A 22011-nucleotide genomic window follows, 5' to 3' on the forward strand; every position below is an offset into this window, starting at 1 on the left:
CCCCGCCCCCCGATCGCCACCCCCGCCACTGCTCCGATAGCCCCGGGCGCTGCCGCTCCGATAACCCCCGCCACGAGCATACCTTACCTGCCCAGCGTAGCGGGTGTTTGAAATTCCTGGCTCCCCTCTTCAGTGCATTGATTGGCTGAAGAGGGGAGCCGGGAATTTCAAACAGCTCCTATTCAGCCAATCAGTGCTGCTGTGCAAAAATGAAAGAAGAGGTTGTGTGTGAGATCAACTGATAAGAAGTCTAACGAGGTGAACCTGTGGTTCTCCTATACCCTAGCAATCAAGCAACTCCAAAGCAACCTAAATGTCACAATACGCCCAGCGGACAAAGGGGGAGGCATCATTATTCTAGACACCACCCAATACAACATAGAGTGCCATAAACAACTCCAAGACACCTCCACTTATCGTCCACTCACATCTGACCCAGGAGAACGCTATGAATCCCAACTAAAAACCTTATGCGACCAAGCATTGGAACTAAATATCTTAAACTCCAAAGAGTATGATTTTATCAGAGGAACAGATAGGAGACTCCCAGTATTCTATTGTATCCCTAAGATACATAAAGACCCCACCAACCCCCCAGGCCGTCCAATTATATCAGGCATAGGTTCGCTTACATCAAATTTATCCAATTACTTAGATAGAATTCTCCAACCCCTGGTCCAATCCACACCTTCATACATCAAGGACACTACACAGATAGTCCATACCATAGAATCTTTCCCCTGGCAACCTCATTACACCATGGCCACCTTAGATGTACAGTCTCTCTATACAGTCATAGATCACACACAAGGCATCCAAGCAGTACAACATTTTCTCTCTCAAACACCAATGCCACCAGAACAAATAGACTTTACCTTACAAGCAATCCACTTTATTTTAACTCATAACTATTTCTATTTTGAAGGTCAGTTCTTTAACCAAATTAACGGCACTGCCATGGGCACCAGATTTGCACCCAGTTATGCAAACCTGTTTATGGCATTCTGGGAAAATCAACATATCTCTCAACACATCGATAAAGAACTTCTTATATGGAAACGATATATAGACGATATCAAACTCATTTGGAACGGTAATAACACACAACTGGAACAGTTCGTTACACAACTCAACAATAATTCATATAATCTCAAATTCACCCCAAATGTCAGTACTCAACACATAGAATTTTTGGACCTCTCAGTCAAAGTGTCAGACAACAAACTCATATGCCACACATATAGGAAACCCACTGCCAAGAACAGCTACATTCTCTTTCAAGTTGCCACCTGCCCAGATGGCTTCTCAATATTCCCACCAGCCAATTCAGACGCATCAAAAGGAATAGTACAAATGAGGACAATTTCAAAACTGAAGCCTTAGAACTATCGCAACAATTTAAAGATAAAAAATATCCTGAAAACATCATCAAACAATCATACAGCAAAGTTCTGAATCTGAACCGAGATAGTTTCTTCAATCGTACAGCTTCTACACCTTCAAACACATCAGAACCCACTTCCAAAATCATACTCCCTTACAATCCCCAACATTAACAGGTAGAAAAAAATCTTTAACAACAACTGGCCCATTCTCTGTAGAGACAAAACCTTAGCTTCTTTACTACCCAGCAAACCACCCATAGTTTTCACTAAGGCTCCCAATTTGGGAATCAAAGTTGCCCCTACAGTTAGGAATCCTCATACCACAGCAACAGCCAACACTTGGCTTAGCACACCTGGCTTCTATCGATGTGGCTCTTGCTCATGCTGTAAAGTAACCAAATTCCAAAAAAAGACCACATCCATTACATCAACTACTAACAACTACACGTGGTCTATAAGAGAACTCCTAACTTGCCACTCCAGAGGGGTCATTTACCTTTTACAGTGTCCCTGCTCGAAGCAATATGTAGGCAGAACAAAAAGAGAACTCAAAGTCAGGCTTCAAGAACACTTTTACAACATAAAAAAGGGAAATGAAAAACACCCCCTGTCCCTTCATTACAAGCACTTCCACAACATGGACGTTACTGGCACCACCTACACCGCCATTCAGTCAGTAAAGAAAAGTTGGCGAGGAGGGAACTATATCTCAGCCATGTCCAGAACAGAGTCCAAATTTATCTATGACTTCGAAACAATTGCTCCTACGGGTCTCAATGAGGAATTGGAAATTTTTGGCTTTCTATAGGTGACTCCATTTCCCTGGGTCTGGGGGCCTCTTCCACAGCCCGTCATCTGCCTGGCTGTACTATCAGAGCGATGACGGACTCTGTCGCTGTCCCCCAGAACCCCTGTACCCTCCCTAGCCAAAACATCCAGGGACCTCATGTTCCCATTCACCGGACACAACCACTTCTACACATCTGTGACGGTCTAGGTCATTGTTTGCATAATATCTACCTTTTCATATGAGACACTGCTAAGATACAACTCTGCCTCTTCCTCCCCTCTTAGTCAATTCTAGACGTAATCCCATTCTCTACCTATATCTGATAGCTCTCATCCAGATGTGACTCTATCACTATCCATAACTGTTTTTTTCTATATACATTCTGTGTGTTTAATTTGCTACTATGTAATCCCATTTGTGTTCATAATGTTTGTACATTAGCACCCTGTATGTTTCATTATTCATTGATTGAGATTAGTTGTCATTCACCTAGCCACCTCATCTATTGGTCTACACATTCAGTGACATGATTACTCAGAATTCACATATATCTTCGTAATATTTACAAATCACCGATTTATCCACCTGGAACTATAACTATAAACCTATGAACTCATCTTTTATACATATTCACATACATTTACATCCTACCCTATTTAATTCATGGAAAATCATATACCCATATATACATTCACAATGCACTCTTTTTATTCATAAAAATCCATTGTCCTACTATAGGTATTTCTATCATGTACTGTCCATGTCCTGTAACCCATTCATATATAAACTACACAGTTTATTATTATTTTTAACTATCATTATAATTCAAGACTATATAACTATAACTACTAAATTTGATCTGCTAAGTTTTATCTGCTAAGTTTTATCTATTAGTCCATGTATATACGTATCACATGTATTTATATGTATATATTTATGCGTTATGTTTTTTATAAAATTCATCTACCTACTACAACCCAATCCATGTATTCCAGACCATTTCGCTGCTTTGTCTATCAACTAATGGCCTAATTACGAAACATCAGTCATCAATTAATTGCCTAACACAAGTCACTGACTTGAATAAATATCGGACATTTGCTGGTCCATCACTATTATCAATTTGCTGCTGAGGAAAAAGTCTAAGGAGACTTTTTTACAGCTTGTTTAGATCAATTTTTTGATAATCTATCTATTTTTTGATAAACTACTTGCCGTAACACACAAGTGGACTCACCGCCAAAATAACCACGAGGTCCGGCGGCCAACAAAGCATGCGCAGTTTGTCTCCACCAATAAAGGAGCTTCAACCCGTTGCCCACGTGTATGCACAAAGTGCTGAGAGCAACCAGGAAAATCACTCACCAACAGCAGCGCACACCCGGACACTCCATCGGCCTGACACCGCACGGAGATCCTAAAGCCGCAAGACGGGTGAGCGGTGCTCATAGCACCATTGACTTACTACGAACAGTAAGATTTTATTGAACAATTGTGCCAAGCTACATTCATCTATGCTTAAACCTCTTTCACAAAGCCGGCAAATACCTGATTAAATGACTTTTACTGCATACTGCAGATTCTATTACACCAAAGGACGCTCTCAATAACGGGCTTCATGCATTGTATATAAATCACCTGCGCATCTTCATATCAGTCCACTACACGGCTAAATGAACTATAGATCACTTTATCCACATTTTTACATTTTTTTCCAACAACCCTGGGGCTGATCACCCCGAGGTCTGCTGGTTTTGGTTCAATCTACTATTATCTACTTTTATCCTTTCGATTTTAGGACTTTTCCAATCAAATATTTTTTATCTTTCATTTCGTATATTTTATTTTATTCTTTTTGTTTATGTGCAATATATAACTGTTTTCAATACTCTTATGATTTATTATTCTTATGATTTATCAGTTTATCATGGATTTTATGCATTTATTAAAAACAACAACTTACATAGTAAATAAACTATTCGCTTTATACCTTCTACTACTATCTCCATCTATACCTTGCCAATCAGTCTTCCTTGAGGACCTGTCCCCCCTTTTTCCAGTGCTGCTGTGCATTGATTGGCTGAAGAGGGGAGCCGGGAATTTCAAACAGCTCCTCTTCAGCCAATCAATGCAAGAGGGGAATTTCGAACACCCGCTACGCTGAGCAGGTAAGGTATGCTCGTGGCGGGGGCTATCGGAGCGGCGGCGGCGGGGGCTATCGGGGGGCGGGGGTGGCGATTGGGGCGGCGCAGGGGGCTGTAGGATGCGTGGCCGAGCTGCGGATGAGCGGGGGGCCGGGCTGCGGATGGGCAGGGGGCTGGGCTGCGAGCGGGGGGCCGGGCTGCGGGCGGGCGATCTTAAAACGATTTTTCCATACGATATATCGTTCCGTTCGAAATGCATCATTAGCATATTAAATAAAGTGTTTAAATAAAGTAAAATGGTAACACAAAAATGTCTTACTACATAATTTGTTATGGAAATAAATATTTAAAAATTCAAAATAGAAAAACATAAGCACACCCATACCCATACCAACTTATTTATCTGTTTGGTTCAAGCACTTCTGTTTTTGTTAATTGCACTTTCAAATAAAGTCCTATATTCACCAGCAGAAAATGAAATCTGGCGGCTGTCAATGGGACGCGGTAGTGGAGCGAGGAAGAGTAAGTTTCCTTTGTTTATTATTATCCCGCACCCCCTGCCTGCCTTTTTTCAATTGTGGGACCTTCTCTTTAAAGAAAAACAAATAAAGGGGTATACTTTCCCTTTTCACTCCTCCACCATTGTCACAGAGCTCTGGTCCTGCTGGTCTATGTGATATCATTTTTGCTATTTTTTTTGTGTACATATGCAATATTAATATATGCTACAGCAGAGTATTCTCTATCTTGCACAATTTTTGGAATATACAACTTGCAAAAAATGGGCTTTTTTTTTGTACTTCTTAATAAAAAGTATGTTTTAAAAAAATAAGATACTGGGGCTAGAGCTTGTATTTATACAAGCATGGTTATGGTGGTATCAGAAGCACTGTAGTATGGAAACTGAAAGACAATGTATGGCTGCACAGGGTTAGCAGCAGCAGCAGTACAATATGGAAAACCATGTGCTGAAACTACAAGATCAGAGATGTATAATGGTGTAGGTAGTAGCAGTGGCAGCAGGGGGAGCAGTAGCTGCAGTGAATTCAAAAGAAACAGTATGGAACATGACAGACAAAGCAGGAGATGGGCTGCGGTGTAGGGTTGTGGTGTACAGCTATTGTATATTGATGGCAGCAGAGACCTCAACCGACCTGAGAGTGGTAAAATCCTCGGACTCCAGAGGGGCGCTGGTGATATAAAATAGTCCAAATGTGGTGTACCACCGTAGCAAAAGTCCCCACAACTCAGGAGACAGTGCTCCTATGATATTAAAATTTAATGTCCATACAAGATAAAAATTACAGGGGTGCAACGCGTTTCGGCCTCCTATTACATGAGTGCCTTTCTCAAGCCTTGACTTTTGGTGACTTTTGCTACGTTAGTACACCACATTTGGACTATTTTATATCAGCTGAGCCCCTCTGGAGTCCGAGGATTTTACCATCCTCAGGTCCGTTGAGGTCTCTTCTCCACAATTCATCATTGATGCATCAGTGATTGTCCATCGACTGGCTGCGGTGACACAGATAAGCGCTTAATAGAGTTGTGCCTATTTCTATTGCACAACTCCACCAGGTGAATGCGTTTTGTGATTGACCACTCTCTGTCGGGCAATACCTGCTTTATTACACAAGGAAGCGCCCTTCTCCTTCCTCCCCCCCTTCCCTCTCTGTTTTTTATATTGATGGCAGCAACACTAGTACAGTATGGAATATGATGGAAAAGGGTAGAAATAAGTCCTGGCAGAAGTCTGCTAATAGTGGCAAGCTGTCAGCTCTATAACAAGGTTCCCTTTATAAAGTATTTGAAAATAAATTTGCGCCAGGTAAGAGTTACACTAATTATTTGAGGTTTGTTCCACAAATAAGTTTGGAAGTAAAGGGCCATTCACACGCTGTATAATCCAGGGATCCTACAGTGTCAGTACATTAGCGGGAAGATTTGAACAGGTTTGGAGCTCCCGGCATCATAATGATACATGATGCTAGGAGTTCCTGATGTGGCCGCAGCTTTAGGCTAGGTTCACACTCTGTATCTGTGCGGCTGTATTGTGGGCGGTAAATCATCGGCCGGATTTTTCCGGTTCATGCGTACGCTGGAAAGTATACGATATACGGCTGCACAGTGCACACTATGTATGAATCTATGGCCCTATCGTAAACGGACCCGTAAAAAATGAACAAGACCATTGTTTGCGGCTGGAAATGCAGCCGTGGATTGACAAGCGGTCCGTACGGAGTACGTCAAAAATAGCCGGCAATGATGCCGAATGCCGATGTCTCTAATAGTTAATATATTAAATTAATAAAACACATTTTCTTTGTAATAAAGTCCCTTTCGTTGTTCAATAATTTAATTCTAACGAATCCATCATTGTGCAATTAAATATACTGTTAAAATAAATAAATATATATATATATATATAAAAATAAATGTATATTTATATATATATTTATTTTTTGACAGTATATTTAATTGCACAATTATGGATTCGTTTAAATTAAATTATTGAACAACGAAACTGATTTTATTACAACGAAAATGTGTTTTATTAATTAAATATTAATTAGTACAGGAAGCTCCAGTAAGCCGTTAATTCATATTGCCGGCAATAGAGCATTCTGTACTAATCATCACTTTACTTTAATTAAAACATCAAATGTTTCTTCTAATTATGTTATCACAATAGCATTATTAGAAGAAACATTTAGAATTATATGTGCGCTCAGCTGATTGGCTGATCGGCTGAGCGCACATATAATTAGCGGGTCCGCAGCACAGTGACAGAGCTCTCCCCACCCCACCCCCATTTGGTTTTTAACCCGGCTGGTTATAAAAATAGGGGGGACCCTGTGCGGGTTTTTTTTTTTAAAGTAAATAAATAATTTAAAAAAACGCATAGGGTCCGCCCTATTTTTATAACCAGCCAGGTTAAAAACCAAGCGACAGCAGCCTGGTAACACCAGGGTGGGAAGAGCCATTGGTTTAGGCCCTCCTCAGCCTAAATCTTACCAGCTTGCTGCCGCCCGGTCCAGGAACGCCAATTTTGATGCTCCGGGACCACTGGCACCCGGCTCTTCCCAGTACCCCTGGTGGCATTGGGTACTGGGGTAATAATGGGGGGTTAGTGTTAGCCATTTTATACCGGCTAACACTAGGCCCCGACTTAGTAATGGATTCCGTATATTAGACGGCTTCCACTACTAAGTCTATAAAGTAAAGAAATAAAGAAAACACACAAGTGAAAAATTTTTTTTATTCAAATAAAAACACCCCCACACCCCTCATTGACCATTTTATTAAAAAAACACACCAAAAAAACGCTGGTCATCGACGTAGTCCACCGAATCCGACGTAATCCACTGGATACCGATATCTGAAAAACAAAAAGGGAGAAACACACAAAAAACACACAAACAGGAGCACAACACCCATCATTGTGAGCGGTGTTGTGCTCCTTACAGTATGCAGCATCTTTACAGATCGCTGCTTACAGTTTGGCCCCCAAGGGGTTAAGGGAGGATGTATTGCATCCCCCTTAACCCCTTGGGGGCCAGACTGATGTCAGACTGCACCCATCCCAGCAAGGAAGGGGTTAAGTGACCCCCTTCCTTGCTGGGAGGGGTGCAGTGCTGGGGAGGGGGTGGGGAGAGCTGTATACTCACCCCGATGTGTCCTCTTCGCTGGTCCGCAGCACAATGAAGTTACTGTACTGCGGACCGGCTCTTTATATGTGCGCTGAGCCGATCAGCCAATCAGCTGAGCGCACATATAATTCTAAATGTTTCTTCTAATAATGCTATTGTGATAACATAATTAGAAGAAACATTTGATGTTTTAATTAAAGTAAAGTGATGATTAGTACAGAATGCTCTATTGCCGGCATATGAATTAACGGCTTACTGAAGCTTCCTGTACTAATTAATATTTAATTAATAAAACACATTTTCATTGTAATAAAATCAGTTTCGTTGTTCAATAATTTAATTTAAACGAATCCATTATTGTGCAATTAAATATACTGTCAAAAAATAAATATATATATAAATATACATTTATTTATATATATATTTATTTTAACAGTATATTTAATTCAAAACCTAAAAAAACAACTACGGATGCAAGACCAGTATATATAAGTTAACTTTATTGTTTACATATCAAAGAGTAAAACTATTTTTTTTAAAAAAGATATATCACATGGGGGCTGGAGCTAATACAAATCCCCATACAAACGGTGGACTAACAGGGTTCTTACATATAAAGTATAACATCACAGAGCAAAATAGCAATAGAAAGTAATGAACCTATATATGTACTGGGCACTGGGCTGGTACAGCATGCAGTAAATAAATATAACTCGCAGTGAGTATACAGACATAAATAAATACCATCCGTTTCTAATAGAACATTACCCATACGTGTCCTTAGTTCATATATCCACCTCACCGTACACCCGACGCACGTTTCGCTTGTTGCTTTATCGAGGGTGATGTCCCAAGTACTGAGCTCAGATCTTATAAACCCCTTACAACCAATCAAACACATACCCATCATGTGAATCACATAATACAATCAGTAAGACCGAAAAACCGGAAATGATGTCACTTGGTCACATGACCGGACTTCATCACATGATAGGATATTATTCATATATCAAATTATTGCTGTATACATAATAGCACAATAATTATATCCCCTATTGCTTCCTTCCCCCCTCACATCGCAATCCTCCCATTTCTAAATAACCTTAGTATCTTGGTTTCTGCATCCACAATCTACATCGTAAAACCGGAAATGACGCGCACCACGTGACCGCATCACATGACCGCGTCATCCCCGGAAGCCCGGCGCCGGAACTGCCACTCAACGAGCGTCATCCGGAGCAAGGTTGTATATGCGGTCATGTGACATCCCGCGTGATCAACTGACCAGCCGGGAGTCACATGACCGCACACAATGTAAACATAGTCCCATATCAAATAAAATCATACCATTTGAGGTCTGCATGCTGCGTCGTATGTATAGTATAGCAGAAAAGCGATGTATATATACAAAAGAAACCCAGAAGTGAAGAATGAAAAAAGAAGTGGACCATATCAATGTGACAGTGCCAACAAAGGTGCAATCGTGCAAAGTGCTGAAAAGTGCAAACAAATGTGTCAAACCAAAAAGAGTGCCACATAATACTTACCTATTTAAGATATAAATATAAATAATAAAAATAAATAAATATAAATAATAAATGATGAATGATAAATATAAAAATAATAAATAGAAATAAAAGATAATAAAAATAAGAAATGTGAAAAAAATATAAAATAAAATAAAATAAAGAAAAATAGAAATAGAGATATATACAGATATAAATAAGAAGATAATAAAAATAAAAAAATATATATAGATAAATAAATATAAAAAAATTAATAATGTAAAAAGATATATACAATACTCAATAATAAATGATATTATTAATAAATAATAAATAAATAATAAATAGACATTAATGATGATATTATTAATAAATAATAAATAAATAATAAATAGACAATAGATAATAATGCAAAAAATAAATAATAATGTATTAAGACTGTGAGTGAGAAAAATATATATATATATATATATGTGTATGGTGAAATATAAACACCGTGTAAAATAATGTAAAGAAAAAAATGTATGTATAATAAAGTGCTTGTAAAAGTGGTGTGAGTGATAATAAAGTGCTTATGTTTATGATGAAAGTGGTGTGAGTGCCCAAGTATATGTGTAAATATTAATAACATGATTAGAAGTGTGCCCAAGGTAAATGTAAACGTGTGGATTGTTACACCAACATATCCCAGGGATGTATATATATACATACTGTGTAATAATATACATCTTCTACGACCGAATGTGGTAGTAAAATGCATGACCATTGGATGAGATGAGCATGTAAAATAATGTAAAGATAAATATATATTAAAGTAAAGTGTTTATATTCATGATGGAAAAGGTGTAAATGCCCAGGTAGATGTATAGATATTAATAACACGGTTAAAAATGTGCCCAAGGTAAATGTAAACATGTGGATTGTTAGTGTTACACCTACATATCCCAGTAGTATATATGTATACATACTGTGTAATGAAATGCATATTCCACAGCCATGTATAGTAGTACAATGCATAACCATTGGATGGGACTAGATGTACATTCAATGATGTAATTAGTATATGCTTGTTCAGAAGGTGATGTTGAGTTATGTTTAATCACACATCACACATTACACATGTATGAATCTGCAACATGATGACATGGGACATAATATCTTAATATCCAACCCAGTGCCACAGTACGGATAATACAACTACATATACATAAAAACCATCCTAAAAAATGTCTTCGACTACATAGTATTGTCGAAAAACGGCCTGTCTATCTAAAGTAATCCAAAAGTGTCAAGTGCTGTAAATAAATATATAGAAAGAGGCCAAATGTACATATAATACTATGGACCGCCCAATGGTGTATAGGGCACATAGATATATATACGCATCAAATGGATGCATAAGAACCATCTCCTTGTAGTCCATATGCGAGGAAAAATATATGAGGAAAAGAGGAAGCGGGGAAACAACAGATTGGTCTATCCCTGAAATGTGGAGCACCTACAAAGAAAGAGACATAAAACCAATTTTAATAAAGAGCAAAAATATAAAATGCCCAAAAAAAAAAAAAAGGCCAATTAAAACCGATTAAAACCAGGGAAAAAGGGAAAGGGAAATTAAAATAGATGAAAAAAGAGAGAAGCCCCTTACTTAGACATAGGGGTAGCACAAAGGACTGTACTTGATGATTCATTGCTTGGAAAGACTAATTCATGGTTTCAAACGTTATCCTAGAATTTTCCATATACACACGGAAACTACACATCACCGTAGTCAAATCTAGGGGGAGAAAAAGAGAACAGGGAGGAAGCATGTCTGGTAAAAGATATTATTTTTCAAAGAAAAGATGCAAAGCTATTGCCCTCATTTAATCCATTCGGTGCTATTGTCTTCAATAAATATATCCATTTAGTTTCTTTTTGAGCCAGACGCTGTTTGAGATCACCTCCCCGAGCGTTCAAATAGACACGGTCAATACCTCTGACTCTTAACAGATTTTCATCACAAGCATATACTAATTACATCATTGAATGTACATCTAGTCCCATCCAATGGTTATGCATTGTACTACTATACATGGCTGTGGAATATGCATTTCATTACACAGTATGTATACATATATACTACTGGGATATGTAGGTGTAACACTAACAATCTACATGTTTACATTTACCTTGGGCACATTTTTAACCGTGTTATTAATATCTATACATCTACCTGGGCATTTACACCTTTTCCATCATGAATATAAACACTTTACTTTAATATATATTTATCTTTACATTATTTTACATGCTCATCTCATCCAATGGTCATGCATTTTACTACCACATTCGGTCGTAGAAGATGTATATTATTACACAGTATGTATATATATACATCCCTGGGATATGTTGGTGTAACAATCCACACGTTTACATTTACCTTGGGCACACTTCTAATCATGTTATTAATATTTACACATATACTTGGGCACTCACACCACTTTCATCATAAACATAAGCACTTTATTATCACTCACACCACTTTTACAAGCACTGTATTATACATACATTTTTTTCTTTACATTATTTTACACGGTGTTTATATTTCACCATACACATATATATATATATATATATTTTTCTCACTCACAGTCTTAATACATTATTATTTATTTTTTGCATTATTATCTATTGTCTATTTATTATTTATTTATTATTTATTAATAATATCATCATTAATGTCTATTTATTATTTATTTATTATTTATTAATAATATCATTTATTATTGAGTATTGTATATATCTTTTTACATTATTAATTTTTTTATATTTATTTATCTATATATATTTTTTTATTTTATTATCTTCTTATTTATATCTGTATATATCTCTATTTCTATTTTTCTTTATTTTATTTTATTTTATATTTTTTTCACATTTCTTATTTTTATTATCTTTTATTTCTATTTATTATTTTTATATTTATCATTCATCATTTATTATTTATATTTATTTATTTTTATTATTTATATTTATATCTTAAATAGGTAAGTATTATGTGGCACTCTTTTTGGTTTGACACATTTGTTTGCACTTTTCAGCACTTTGCACGATTGCACCTTTGTTGGCACTGTCACATTGATATGGTCCACTTCTTTTTTCATTCTTCACTTCTGGGTTTCTTTTGTATATATACATCGCTTTTCTGCTATACTATACATACGACGCAGCATGCAGACCTCAAATGGTATGATTTTATTTGATATGGGACTATGTTTACATTGTGTGCGGTCATGTGACTCCCGGCTGGTCAGTTGATCACGCGGGATGTCACATGACCGCATATACAACCTTGCTCCGGATGACGCTCGTTGAGTGGCAGTTCCGGCGCCGGGCTTCCGGGGATGACGCGGTCATGTGATGCGGTCACGTGGTGCGCGTCATTTCCGGTTTTACGATGTAGATTGTGGATGCAGAAACCAAGATACTAAGGTTATTTAGAAATGGGAGGATTGCGATGTGAGGGGGGAAGGAAGCAATAGGGGATATAATTATTGTGCTATTATGTATACAGCAATAATTTGATATATGAATAATATCCTATCATGTGATGAAGTCCGGTCATGTGACCAAGTGACATCATTTCCGGTTTTTCGGTCTTACTGATTGTATTATGTGATTCACATGATGGGTATGTGTTTGATTGGTTGTAAGGGGTTTATAAGATCTGAGCTCAGTACTTGGGACATCACCCTCGATAAAGCAACAAGCGAAACGTGCGTCGGGTGTACGGTGAGGTGGATATATGAACTAAGGACACGTATGGGTAATGTTCTATTAGAAACGGATGGTATTTATTTATGTCTGTATACTCACTGCGAGTTATATTTATTTACTGCATGCTGTACCAGCCCAGTGCCCAGTACATATATAGGTTCATTACTTTCTATTGCTATTTTGCTCTGTGATGTTATACTTTATATGTAAGAACCCTGTTAGTCCACCGTTTGTATGGGGATTTGTATTAGCTCCAGCCCCCATGTGATATATCTTTTTTAAAAAAAATAGTTTTACTCTTTGATATGTAAACAATAAAGTTAACTTATATATACTGGTCTTGCATCCGTAGTTGTTTTTTTAGGTTTTGTGTTGGACAGTGTTGGGTGCGCATAGACCGCACTATTTGAGCCTTATGTAGGATTACAGTATATTTAATTGCAAAATGATGGATTCATTTAAATTTAATTATTGAACAACGAAAGGGACTTTATTACAATGAAAATGTGTTTTATTAATTAAATATATTAACCATGAGAGGCATCGGCATACTGCAGAGGATCGCAAACCCCGGTAATAGCAATTCATGTAAACTGTTTCCCTGCTTTCCCAGATGCATCCAGAGGTGTTTGCATCACTTTCTAAAGATTTTATTTGTTATTTTTAGTTGAACCAGATTTCCAAGTAAATGACCGTATGTTTTCAGCCGCATGTCTATTTTTTCCCACGGCCGTAGTTTCATCCGCACATTTCCAGCCGCATAAAAAATACAGCCGCACACATACATAGTGTGAACATAGCCTTACTCCGTAAAGACTGTGGATTACGGAGAGTATGAATAACCCCCTAGAGTCCTTTTACATAGGCTGATTATCGGCAGAAAGGAACATTCCCTGCTGATAACTGGCAAATATAAAAGGGCTAGCGATCAGCAGACATTTTATCTTTTGTGCGGACATTTACATTACTATTAAATCACACACATCTTTCCATGTAAACAGGAATGTGCGGCCAACTATGATGCAGTTAATAGGCAGCACAAACGAACCACTGACTGAACGTTGCCTGGCCGGACAAATTATTGAGCCTTGTGAAGACTCTGCAATCGAGCACTGAGCGTTTTACCTGTGCTTGTTTGCTGCTTCCTTCCTTACATAAAGCACCAGAAGGATAGCCCCATCAAGTATTTCTCATTTATAATGATGCGTCTTGTGAAAATGTAATTTATGTTGTTCGGCTATGTGCACACTGAGCAATTCTCGAGGAATTGTAGCTGAAAGTTTTCAGGCAGAATTCAAGCAGAATTTAAGCCCCCATTGACTTCTATAGGATTCCTCTAGCAGATCTACAGCTGAAAATTCTGCTCGGAAATTCTGCAGTGTGAATAACAGAGCAGAAAACCCATTGAACACAATGGGACTTTGCTCTGTACATTTTTTACGGGAGGAATTTCAAGCTGAATTCCTCGCCTTTTCCTCAGTGTGCACATAGCCTTCCTTTGAAAAACTGGATTTGTTGAAATTTGATAGTTCTGTAAACAAACGTTATCAGATCGTTTGGAAAATATTTTCTCTACTGATGATCTTTAGGGTCCTATTCCATGGGCCGAGGAGGGCCCGATCAACGATGTAAACGAGCGGCGATCTGCCAGATCGCTGCTCGTTTACTGGGCCTATTCCATGGCCCGATGATCGTTGAGCGAGGGCTGCAAGGACATCGTTACTGATGTCCTTGCAGCATCATACATCAACTGTCCAGGCTTCTTCTCCACGCTGTCTTCATCCCCGGGCCCCGCACGCTCTATCTTCAGAATGGCAGGTCAGCTGACAGGCCACACTCGCGGCGGTCCCGGCCTGTGATTGGCTGGGCGTTTCGTCAACTGACTGGCCATTCTGAAGATAGAGCGCGCAGGACCCGGGGATGAAGACAGCGCGGAGAAGAAGCCTGGACAGGTAATGTATGCTGCTGCTTGTCAATCGTCGGTCGCCCGCCCCGCAAAGCTATTTCACCGTAGCGATGCGCGGTGGGGGAACAATGATTTTAGGTCTGGCCCTAAACGAACGATCATCGGCTGATCGTTCTCTCTATTTCACCGAACAATAATCGGCTGAATCGGGCCAAATGGGGCCGATCCGGCCGATTATCGTTACTGTGGAATAGGGCCCTTATCACAGGCTTGACAACTAGGAACAGAAATCCGCTGAGTTGTTTGAACGGTTGCTCCAAGACTTAAAAATGATTATTATTGTGGTATGCACATTATTTAACACTAAAAAAGCGATAACCTGCTGTATGCTACATCTAGATATTTAGCTTTTTGGAATGTAGAATAATTTGTGTCTCACATATTTCTTAACCCCTTAAGGTCAAAGCAATTTTCGTTTTTGCGCTTTTGCTTATTCCATTTTAAGTTAAAAGTCCATAGCGCTTGCATTTTTTCACCTAGAGACGTATATGAGCGCTTATTTTTTGCGAAACCAATTGTACTTTGCACTGACCAGCATTATTTTTCCATAACATATGCTGCGAAACCGGAAAAAAATCATTTGCGCTGTCAAATTGAAAAAAAAACGAATTTGTTTTGATTTCGGGGAGTTTTGCATTTACGCCGTCCGTCCTATGGTAAAACTGACTTGTTATGCATGTTCCTCAAGTCGTTACGATTACTATGATATATAACATGTATAACTTGTATATTGTATTATATTGTATCGGATGGCCTGTAAAAAATTCAAACCATTGTTAACAAATATACGTTCCTTAAAATCGCTCCATTCCCAGGCTTATAGCGCTTTTATCCTTTGGTCTATGGGGCTGTGTGAGGTGTCGGTTTTTGCGCCATGATGCGTTCTTTCTATTGGTACCTTGATTGCGCATATACGACTTTTTGATCGTTTTTTATTACATTTTTTCTGGATTTGATGCGACCAAAAATGCGCAATTTTGCACTTTGGAATTATTTTGCGCTGACGCCGTTTACCATGCGAGATCAGGAATGTGATTAATTAATAGTTCGGGCAATTACGCGTGCGGCGATACTAAATATGTTTATTTATTTATTTATTTATTAATTTATATTTATAAAATGGGAAAAGGGGGGTGATTTGGACTTTTATTAGGGGAGGGGATTTTTTATTAATAAAAACACTTTTTTACTTTTTTTTTTACTGTAACTAGAAGCCCCCCTGGGGGGCTTGTATATACATAGCACTGATCTCTCATAGAGATCAATGCTGTGTATATACACAGCAAAGATCGATTAGATCGGTCATAGATTACTATGGCCTGCTGCAGGCCATAGCAATCTATTGCCGAGCCGGGATCAGCGTCATTCCGACGCTGAGGCCCGGCACGGGCAGAAGAACGGGAGATCCGTCCCACTAGACACCAGGGCAGTGTGAACACAGCATCTAAGTGCAGCTGTCAGGTTTGACAGCTGCACTTAGAGGCTTAATTAGCCGGTGCGGCAACGGGACCCGCGCCGGCTAATAGAGGCACTGCCCGGCTGCACGTGTCAGCCGGGATCAGCGCCGTTCAGAGCGGGGTCCCGGCGGGACCCCGCTCTGAACACCCCGAGCGGCACCATGACGTATCAGATACGTCATGGGTCGCTAAGGGGTTAAAGTGTCACTGTCGTGAATATTTTTTTTGCAGAAATCAATAGTCCAGGCGATTTTAAGAAACTTTGTAATTGGGTTTATTATCCGAAAAATGCATTTTTATCATGAAAAAGCAGTTTGAAGCTCTCCCCCCTGTCTTCATTGTTCTCCTATGGAGAGAGCTAAAGAAAAGACCAAAACAGGACAACAAAGAGTTAATCTACAAATCCCTCACGGGATATCTCCTGTGACAGTCACCAGTGACCTGTCTGAGCTCGGATTACAGCTGTCACCCAGCTCTGTGCCTGTAATCCTCTGTTATCTGCTTTCTGCTGCCGGCTAACTCCCTCCTTCCTCCTCCCCCCTCCCCTCTCCCTAGAGCAGACAGGGTACGACTCCTGCAACAAGTCACAATTTTCAGATTTTTCAGAGTGGATGAAAAAGAGGAAGGAGGGGGGGACCTGGGAAAAGGCTTTTTACATGCAGATAATGGCAGATTTGGCTAATAGACCCAATTACAAAGTTTCTTAAAATCGCCTGGACTATTGATTTCTGCAAAAAAAAAAAAATACAACAGTGACTCTTTAACCCCTAGACGACCCTGGACGTAGGGTTACGTCATGGAAGTCTGTCCCCAGACGACCCATGACGTAACCTTACCGTGGGGGCCGGCTGCAGTGAGCAGCCGGGACCTCACCGGTAATGACACGCTGCAGCGATCGCGCTGCCGCGTGTCATTAACCCCTTAAACGCCGCGATCGCGACCGCAGCGTTTAAGTGTAAGTGACAGGGGGAGTCCCCTGTCACTTACCGATCGGGACCCCCGCAGTGTGACTGCGGGGGTCCCGATCGTTGAAACGGACTGCTGGAGGTCTCTTACCTGCCTCCATGCGGTCCGATCGGCGATCTGCTACACTGAGCCTGCACAGGCAGGCTCAATGAGCAGAGCGCCGATAACACTGATCAATGCTATGCCTATGGCATAGCATTCATCAGTGTATAAATCAAAGTAATGTATGTACAAGTCCCCCAAAAAGACTTCAAAAGTGTAAAAAAAAAAAAGTTCAAAACACTAACACACTACCCCAAAACCCCTCCCCCAATAAAAGTCTAAATCACCCCCCTTTCCCATTATATAAATAAAACATATAAAAATGAATAAATAGATAAACATATAATATACCATAGCGTGCGTAATTGTCCGATCTATTAAAATATAACAAGCGTCATTGCGACCGGTAAACGGCATACACGAAAAGAGGGGAAAAAGTGCGCAGATTACCGATTTTATGTTACATTATATATTAAAAAAATCTATAAAAAGTGATCAAAACATCCGATCTTCACAAATATGGTATTAATAAAAACTAGAGATCATGGCGGAAAAAATGACTCCCCATACAGCCCCATAGGTGAAAAAATAAAACCGTTATAAGCGTCACAATAGGCCCATTTTATTAATATTTAATTGCCAAAAAAAAGGATTTCATAAAAAAAAATATATATAACATTAGAGAATCTGTGTAACCTGCATATGGTTGTGTTCGGGCTGACCTATAGAATAATTGTATCATGTCGCTGTTACCATATAGTGCATTACGTAGACACAGGAACCCCCCAAACGTTACCATATTGCATTCTTTCTTACGATTTCACCTATTTATATCTTCATAAATAATATATTTGGAATTCCATCATACATGTTATGGTAAAATGAATGACGCCATTACAAAGTACAACTATTCCTGTAAAAAACAAGCACTTACATGGCTTGTAGATAGAAAACTGAGAGTGCTAGAGCTGTTAGAAGGGGAGGAGGGAAAAACGAAAGCACTAAGATCAAAATTTGCGCGGTCCACTGGGTCATTTTGGGCCTGGTCCTCAAAGGGTTAAATATATGCTTAAAAAGGTAGACAGATGTAGTTTTTATTTTTGTTGCTTAACATATATGTTTTAAAAACATATAGGCTATGTTCACACAACGTTTTTTCGCCTCCATTTAAAATGACATGCGTCATGTTAAGTCTAAAATAATGGACGAAGTCTGCAATTTTTATCATTAGTGCACTAACTGTAAGAAACTATTATTAGAGTCTATTATAAAAAAAATCCAGAAAATCACATTGAGTTTTTTTTATTAATTATTTGATACAATCAAAAAACAGAACTTAATATTTCGTACAGAAACCTTTGTTTCCAATTACAGAGGTCAGATGTTTCCAACAGTTCTTAACCAAGTTTGCACATCCTGCAGCAGGGATTTTGTCCCACTCCTCCATACAGATCTTCTCCAGATGTTCAGTTTTGGGGCTGTCGCTGTCACTGCAGTTATAATTTTCAAAATCTAAATCAACAATAGATGTGAAATAAAGCAAGTTTGCAATATATATTCATTATTTTTGTTGTTATCATGCTGTAAAACAAAGCTGAACTCCAGAGATCGAGGTCCAGTCTCCTGAAGGTAATATTCCAGGAATTCCGGCCAGTACAGAGTGTCACGGCTCAATGCGTCCATCAATCACATGACCACCTTCTCTCTGAGCGCTCTGCGAAACAATAGACATCCTGTTTTCTCTTTGTGTTTTTTAGAATGTATATTGCATATTTACTGTTGATTTAGATTTTGAAAGTTATAATGACAGGTACAGTTCCTACAGCGGTCAGGGGTCTTCCTAAGGGAAGGAGGTTGTTGCTCGAAAACTTGCTTTACATGGCTCCATCCATCCTCCCTTCAATATGGTGCAGTCCTTTTGTCCCCTTTGCAGAAAAGCACCCCCAAAGAAAGTTCTGGCTTGGTCTCATCCGACAACATGACCTTCTTCCGTGCCTCCTCTGGCTCATCTTGCTAGTCATTGGCAAACTTCTAACAGGACTGGACATGAGCTGGCATGAGCGTTGGGACCTTGTGCTCCCTGCAAGATTTTTATCCATGATGGCATAGTGTGCAACTAACAGTTCCCTTTGAGACTGTGGTCCCAGCTCTTTTCGGGTAATTGACCAGATCCTCCTGTGTAGTTCTGGGCTGATGCCTGACCTTTTTCACAATCATTCTTACCCCACAAGATCTTGAATGGAGCCCCAGACTGTGAAAGCCCAAATTCTTGCTGGTTGGTAGGTAATACTTATTTCATGCAATAAAATACAAATTAAGGCCATGTTCACATGGCGTAAGAGACCGGCCGTTCCATAACCCGGCCGGGTAACAGAGCGACCGGTCTCTGAAAAAATCATCCCGCAGTACCAGCCGGATGATCTTTCCTGCCGCAGGGTTGTGATGCAGGTGCATGTGAGCGCGCCGGCATCAGAACTCTCCACTGCACACTATTGAGCGTGTGGCCGCAGTCGTTCGCTCAATAGTGTGCATTGACATGATTTTCTACGGCCGCTATTCTCTGAATAGCGGCCGCAGAAAACTGACATGTCAGTTCTTTGCAGCGCCGTGAGGGATCTTGGCCGGAGTGTATACTATGTGTATATGCTCCGACCGGGATCCCATACAAAGCAAGGCAACGTATGTTCTTGTACAAAGTACGGCCGTTGCTGTCAATTGCAAAAACATATGTAGTGTGAACATAGCCTAAGTATTTAAAAACAATACAATATCTGTCTCTTACAGTTGGAGTGTACCTATAATAAAAATTACAAACCTTTCCATTCTTTGTAGGTGGAAAAACCTACTTCTGTAGATGTTAAGGAGAAGGCAAAAGAAGCAATGTAAAAATAAATTTCACAAATAACGGCCGTTGTTTTCACAACTACGGCCGTTGTTATGAAATGCGGACATTGTTTTTACATAATTTAATATATCTAATTATATTAAGGTATGTATGGTGGTGATGGTTGGGGGTGCAGTTAGATTAGTCACAAAGGCAAGAAATTGTTACAATAATCTATTAGCTTGCACAGCAGAGCCAGCTCAGTATGTAGCAGGCATAGATTTTCTTGATCCTAGACCTGCTTTGTGGACTGAAAAAAAGCAGATCCTTTTAGTCTGTATTTTACCTTTTATGATCTACAAAAAGACATTTGTATTTAATCCGTATTTGCATCTGTATTGACGGATCCACAAAAAAGAAGAGAGGTTTACATAAAAATGTAATGCTTGGAATGATGTCACAAAAGGGGTTGCAAGAGAAACAACCTGCAAATAAAGACAGCATACTCTGCAAATACAGACTGAACTAAAATCTTTAGAAAGTGATGCAAACACCTCTGGATGCATCTGGGAAAGCAGGGAAACAGTTTACAGGAATCGCTATTACCGGGGTTTGCGATCCTCTGCAGTAATGCCGATGGTTAATATATTTAATTAATAAAACACATTTTCGTTGTAATAAAGTACCTTTCGTTGTTCAATAATTAATTTAAACGAATCCATCATTGTGCAATTAAATATACTGTTAAAATAAATATATATAAATATATATATATATATATATATAAATAAATGTATATTTATATATATTTATTTTTTACAGTATATTTAATTGGCCTAGATTGTGTATGCATTAGACTGGCACAACCTCTCTGTCCCTCCTCCCCACCCTCTTCACCATCAGGAATGCTCCAGGCAGATTATCTCCTATTCATCACCTGTGTCAGCACGACACATAAGCTGGATCGTTAAGGCACCTGTGTAATGTTCAGACAGGAGAAAATGTTCTAGGGGCATTCCTAATGATGAAGAGGGTGGGGAGGGACAGAGGGGTGATGCAAAGTTAGGGAACAGATATTCTAGGCCACGGCCGTTTGACACAGGGCTGCCAGTTTAAAAGTTGTTTTTTAGAACAATAAATGCATCACCTGCCGAACTGACCCCAGGACAGATCTTGGATTAAAAGCAGCTATCTGAAGGTACAAGTGGTTTGGGGGGGGGGGGGGGGGGGGAGGGACAGATTGTGGTTACAGATTTGCTTTAATCAAATACATTGCTAGGCATATGTTACACCAAATTGATTGACTGACCATATCTTCACCACCAATATCTTTAGACTAATAACATTTTTGGGGGGTAGCTATGCTTTTTAGGGCAATTTTTTATGGGCTCTGGCTGTCTATGTTGTGTCCATGCCATGGCCAGCGATTTGTTTACTGAACATTAAATGAGTAAGATCCAAAAAGAAGAGCTGCTCAAAAGGAAACTTGCTACCAATGGGACTGCAGCAGTAAATGGTCAAGA

The sequence above is a fragment of the Dendropsophus ebraccatus genome, chromosome 8, assembly GCF_027789765.1.
Source record: "Dendropsophus ebraccatus isolate aDenEbr1 chromosome 8, aDenEbr1.pat, whole genome shotgun sequence".
In the NCBI taxonomy this organism is placed as follows: Eukaryota; Metazoa; Chordata; class Amphibia; order Anura; family Hylidae; genus Dendropsophus; species Dendropsophus ebraccatus.